Here is a 6882-nt window from a genome sequence, read left to right on the forward strand (position 1 = left end):
GGAATTTTTCAGCTCAATTATAATCTTATGAGCCTATTCTCCTATATTCAGTCTGTCATTGACCAAAATGTGATTTTGAAACACAAGATTGTATCTGTGTTTAATTACTATTATTCAAATATAAATCTCTATATATGTTGCATACATTTATGTAAATATAATTTCATGTTACATACACACAAATGAAATATATATATTATGAACATAAATTACTATAAAGCCTTTAATTTTATTTCAAATATCCAGCTATATATGTGGAAACTAACCTTTGACTTTCTACAATACAGTCACCTTTTTGTCAGCATTTATTTCATTAAAAGGTAAATATAATACAGAATCGACAGGAAGATAAAATCGTTTGAAAATATGTCAACCAAATTTAGTCTGTGATGTTTATGGATATTTATTATATCTTCATTGCTAATTAGAAACTTTTTGTTAATAAACAACAGAGGAAAATATGTAATGGTTCTATGAGTCAAAATATCAGACTTACTAAATCATGTTCTCTACAGGGAAAAATATTAAACATTTGTAAAATAATCCTTTGCATTTCCTAATCTGATTTTTGAAAGCCTCATACTTAACCTGAAGTATGTTAGGTACGTGTTTCAAAATTATAGAAATCTGAACATGTTCTCATCATCTTATGACATTAATATCATATAAAACCTTGGTTAAATAGTAATACTATAGGGGAGGAAAAGATAAATGTTTCCTGTACCTTTTTAGATTTATTCCTGAAGCCTGTAAATTAAACTGACAAACGACAGATTAACAGGTGACATGTTACACAAACAAATTATTAATATTTTTGTGTACACAAGGGTTTCACATAAAAATGAAAACCCAAAGAAGTGGTTAAATTTGGGGGCTTCTATGTCATTTTTTAAAAAAATGTAATACATCATAGAAAAGTGATGACAAAGGAAAGGGGTGCTTGCGCTACTAGGTGAGGAAAATTGTGGGACGGTGACTAGCACATTTATGATAAATAAATGTTGTTTAGTAAAGTCTGTTATGCAGACTCAAATCTCCAGTGAGAAGAGTAATCTTTGAAGTTGTCCTCATCTTCCTGGTACAGGCAAGGGCACACCTTTACAAATGAAAATTTATGTCACCATTACAAAGGGAAATTTATGCTCTGCTTTTAGGCAGATAGCGGGAAGGCAGAGAGCTCCTCATGTATCTGCTGTTCCTCAGTTACCTTCAGTTCAAAATAATCCTCACGCCAAAATAGGATATTTTGCATGCCATATTCTAAATCCCTTTAATAGTAATCTATCTCATCTGCCTCCTACCGCAGTTGTGTATGTGATCCGGTAGAATAAAGAAAGAGAAAGGAAAAAATAAAGGAATTCAAAAAACAAACTATTTGTTTCCTTAATGTAACTGCCAAAATAAAACATTTATTGTTTTTGAGATTTACTATTTACAGACAATTTTACTGAGCCATTTGTTTACTTAGGATGGCCTGCTAGAAGTCTGTTTTCTTTCGTTTCCAGCTGGTTATTTATTGTCACATTTAAACACCATCTACATTCTCCAATTTTTATGTAGAAGTATGATTACTTTCCTTGATTAATAAATAGGAATAGAAAATGGATAAGAAGCATGTATTGTGCCTATCCTAATCAAAATAAACTTTATATTGGTCATATATCTGTGAACCTCATTATATATGATTCTGTAAAACTTTATTTATAGACATACATTTAAAGCTAATATTACTCTAGGTGGATTTCTTTAGAAGAAACAGTAATTAATTATTTTTGATTTGTCAATGTTTGCCAGCCTTCACATTGTGTCTGTTTTGAATACATTAAGTCAGTTTGCAGATATTATTTATAAAATACTGATTCAATATATCCAAAAAATTTACAGGTAAAATAACATTTTTGGAACTTGGAAGATTCACATTCTCCGTCTATTTCTTTCTTTTTTTTCTTTTTTTTTCAAGCAAAGGGGAAGAAAATGAGTGCCCTTGAAGAGAGCAGCTGTCAGCACTGGTTTTTGGAAAGTTCATGTCACACAGTCTGACTTTCATATCATATTGTAATAGCTGCTTTCAAGAATTGTGATTGATTAGGGCTTACTAAAAATTCCAGTGTCAGTTGCAGCCTAAAAGGCAACAATTCTCCTGTATTTGAATAAAAACAGTCTAACTCTTCAGATATTGGCATCCTTTTTTCTCATTCTGAGGAAAGAGGTAGCACTGTCCCTCTTTCAGCAAAAGTGTTGCAGAAACTGACTTTAATTTTTAAGCCTAGATTTATTCATTTTTTCCTCATGAAAACATAATTTTATCTCTTCCATTTTTGAAAAAAGTTTGTAAGTAATTAATAAGAGCTAAAGATACACTATGAAACTAGGGTCAAGTTTTTTTTTTTTTTTAATTTAAATCTGAATGTGAAGTGGTGTTTGTTTCTTTTTAGTCCACCTTTCTAGATTTGTAAGCTTTATTTTGTCTTCTTGAAGATAAATGTCAAAAAGTATTATTAAAATCCAAATACACTTTTCTCACGTAAGATAAAAATTACTAATGACAGCAGGTTATTTACCAAATTACTACAGACTAGCAAATTAATGACTGTCATCGTATTTTAATGGATTTGATATTAATGACATGAAAAACAAAAATAAACACAGAAATGTTACTATTATTAAATAGAAAATTGCCAGTAAAATGAACCCGTCAAATTTAATTATTGAGTTTGAAATTTTCTAATTTGAAAAAAAAACTGGACAAAACAAGTAGGCTTTGAGGAAAAGTATGCAATAGAGTTATTGAGAAAGAAAACCTGATAGTACCCAAACAAACAGTACCTAAAATAGAACATAAACGTTCCTAGAATATAAATATTCTTGTAGAACAAGAACAAAGCTCTGCTACTGAAAAACTTGCTGCTTGCTTACAGAATGAATAGAAGTGAATGTACTAGAAGCTGTAATTTTTCAGTGATGTCATTAAGACTTGATTCTAGTGATATCTTGAAGAGTTAGTCTAAATTCCTATATTTAGCAGAAAATAGAACTTACATGGAGGGAGACACTGAACTATATATACAGTTGATAAATTACTTTCTAAAGGTCATTTAATGAGTTAAGGAAAGCAGATTCTGATGAATTTGGCTGTGGTAAATTCTTCAGATTACCCAAGATTAACTCCAAGAAGGAAAAAAAGTCTGAAAACAACCAAATGTTAAGCCTCTTCTGAAACAATTATAAATTTAAAGTACACTTCGTAAATTTTCACTGAAACAGAAACTTTGTACTTAGTAATGTAGGTTTATTTCAGTGTTCAGAGAGAGATTCATGTGTGTTTCTTTAGGTGGTAGAGTGAGTGTACAATTAAACCCAGTGAAATAAAACATTTTTGTGTAAATTATTTATATGCTATTAAAGAAAAGATTTAATTAATGCGTATGGTAATATAGTTTGAATTCTTTTTTGTTTCTCTTTTAAACATATAACAAGTTAATGAGGACTTCCAGAAGGCAAATATAAAAATAAAGTTTTCTCAAGTATAAATTGATTTGTAGAATCACAGAATCTTACAGCAGGAAAATCTCGTAATGATGAGTAAATTTATTCCACACACTATGGCATGAATTATTACATGAAGTCTGTGATCAAGCGACCATTCTCTCTTCTTCAACACTCTACCTTACAAGACAGGACAGAGCACAATTTTTTTTAGGTAGTTCCATCAGTGTTACGAAAATATTTTTTCTCTTATGTTTGCTTAAATAATAATTTCCTCTCATTGATTTTAGTTCTACCCTCTGGAAATTTTCATGTTATGCATATTCCCTTTTCTGCTCTACAGTCTTTCACATATTTTAAGACCATATGGTGTTTTCTCACATTTCTTTCCCAGCATAAACAACTTCAGCTTTTTGAAATTACTGTTCATGTCTTTAGGAAGAAAGAAAAGTTGTACCTAAAGGGAGGAGGCTCATTTACATGGGTAAGACCTAATATAGCTCAAGGCAATTTGATTACATCATAAGGCTTACACCATCGAATAAATATGCTTAGATGTACAAAAGCATTGTGAATGGCTCCTACTCACATAGCAAAACAAACTAGACCTCTTTAAATACACAGTAGAGTGGTATCTACCTCTTACATACTTAATATCTCAATATCAGTAGGAACGTCTATCATTGCAGGTATTTACTAATTTAACCTGTCACCCCACATTCCCAATAAATTCCTTTCTGAGATTTATCTTCCCCCGTGTCCATATTCAACATCATTAATAACTGAACCACGAACCACTGGTAACTGGCAGATTCTACCTGTACCCTCCTGTTCCCAATCATCTTGAGAAATTTTGTGCTTGAATTGGGACTGAATTAAAACTTCATCTAGCATGCTAATTGTCCATCCTATTTAGTGTCATCTGAAAATTTCATGATCACACTTCATATGTCTCCAGTTAAGTCATTCACATAAATAATGGTAGTCTATAAAACGAGGTGTTTTCATCTGGGATTGCACAAGATGATTAGAGTCATTGAAATGGAAAAGAAAATATTAGAGGACTTACATTTTCTATCTATACAATTAAGCTATATTAACTCTCATTAATATTTATAATATTGATTAACTTATAACCCAGCCAGGTTTTAAAGGCAGAGTGAATGTGAGTTCTTTAACACAGAAGGTTGGATGATGATAACCTAAGTTTCTGTCATATTTAACATATTGCTACATACTGAAGTTTTCATATTCTAAGCACATTCCCTGGCTTTTTATATGAACAAGTAGTTTAAAAGATTTCTGCTAAGAAAATACAACTGAAAATAATATGATTTTGCAAATGTAAGCAAAAGAAAAAATGGCATAACTGATATACTTCCAGTATAGCCCAGTAATCAGACACATTACATACACATGAGAATCTAAGCAGAATTGTCAAAAAGTCAGTCCCCAATTTTTTAATTATTGAGAAGATTATTCCACAGTTTTATACCTTCAAATGTTGAGAATAAACACAGCAACAAATTTATGATGTGCCTTGGGATATTACTAAATAATTAAATGAAAGCATCACAAATAGGAAGACATTTAAAAAGCAAGCTGTTAGAATGTTATTAATAATATATTTTTAGAGTAACTTTTTGTGTTCATAAATCAAATGTTATTTGCTCAATCTTTACCTCATTATTTTCCATTTCACTTTTTGTATAGATTTTATAATCAACATAGTTTTAACACAGAAGTAGGTAAATAAGTTACAAGTCAGATGTCAGCAAGATAGTAGAACAGGACTTTGCAGTGCTCATCCCCTGCAAAAACATCAATTTGAATAAGCACGCATGCTTGAAAACACCTTCACAAAAAACTAAGGAATCCAGGTGAGAGACTACAGCCCAGGAATGTAGCACAGAAATAAGAAAAGACACACTGAAGAGAGTAGGAAGGATAGTTTTACATTACCTGCATCATCCTTCTCCCTCCCAATCCCAGGCAGTGTAACATGGAGAGAGAACCCTCTGCTTGGGTGAAGGAGAAGGAAGCAAGCACAGGACTTTGCCTCTGATCAGCACTGGGACTCTCCCAGTAAAATCCAGCATCATATAGGTCCCCATGGCCCTAGACTATAGCCTTATATACACAGAGTAAACTTCTAGGCCCACTCCAGCATAAGGTTGGATCACACAGCCCCAGTCTCCAGGCCTACCCAGAAGACTCATTCTGTGAGCCCATCCCACCAACAGTCTGCATTACTATAGCCCCTGGGCAGGCTCTAGCCTCTGAACAGGCCCCAGCACTGGGCTGGCACCAGTGGCCTTAGGCTTCAGTCTGACTCCAGCACCAGTCCAGCTCCTACATACTCTCAATCCAGGCTGACCTTCCTGACCCCAGGCTTTAGGCTGACCCCACAGATTCAGTCTTTAAGTCCACAACAGGTCCAGGCCTACCCCAGCAGCCCCAGGCTTTAGGTTCACCGGTGTCAGGCCAGCTCTTGTAGCCTTAGACATCAAGTCGACAATCCATGGACCCATGCTCTAGGCTAGTCTCTGTGGCCCCAGCCTCCAGGCCCAACCCAGGCCCAGGCCAGTATAGAGCCAGGTGGGCTCACGTAGCCCTAGGCTTCAGCCCTACCCTAGCACCAGGACAGCTCCAGGATCCAGGCCAGTCACAGTGGCTCCAGGATCCAGTGGGTCCAGGGTCCAGGACTACCCCAGTAGATTCCAGTTCCAGAACAACCCCAATAGGCTAAAGTTTTGGGGCTACCCCTGCAGAACCAGGCTCAAAGCCCACACCAGCACCAAGTTAACCCCTGTAGAGACAAACTTTAGGCTACATCCTGTGGATACAGGCTCCTGGCCTGCCCTTATAGACCCAGTCAACAAGTCCACCCCAGTAGATCCAGGCTCCAGGCACAATCTCATGGACCCAGATGCCAGGCTTATGCACCTGCTCACCCAGGCACCAGTCAGCCTGCCCAAGGACTCTAGCAGAAAGTTGGCCCATGAAGAATACTAGAAGCCTGGCCCAAAATTTCTGAACAGGCTGACTAGTGATGAATTTTTCCAGATAAAACCAATATGCAAAGACTAAAATAAGTCCTTACTTCTCCAAATGTACTGACACCAATGTACAGCCATAAAGATTAAGAACAATCGGGAACATCATCAAAGGAACAAAATAAAGTACCAATAAGGAGCACTAAGAAAACAGAGATGTATAAACTGCCTGAAAAAGAATTTAAAACAATTCTTTAAGGGAATCTCAATGAACTTAAAGAAAATATATAAAATCAATTCAACAAAATCAGGAATACAATAAGCAATCAAAACGAGAAATTGAACAGAGAGGATAAAATTGTTTTAAAAATTGAAATCTAAATTCTGAAGCTAAAAAATA

This window comes from Mandrillus leucophaeus, unplaced genomic scaffold (genome assembly GCF_000951045.1).
Source record: "Mandrillus leucophaeus isolate KB7577 unplaced genomic scaffold, Mleu.le_1.0 Scaffold303, whole genome shotgun sequence".
NCBI classification, from domain to species: Eukaryota; Metazoa; Chordata; class Mammalia; order Primates; family Cercopithecidae; genus Mandrillus; species Mandrillus leucophaeus.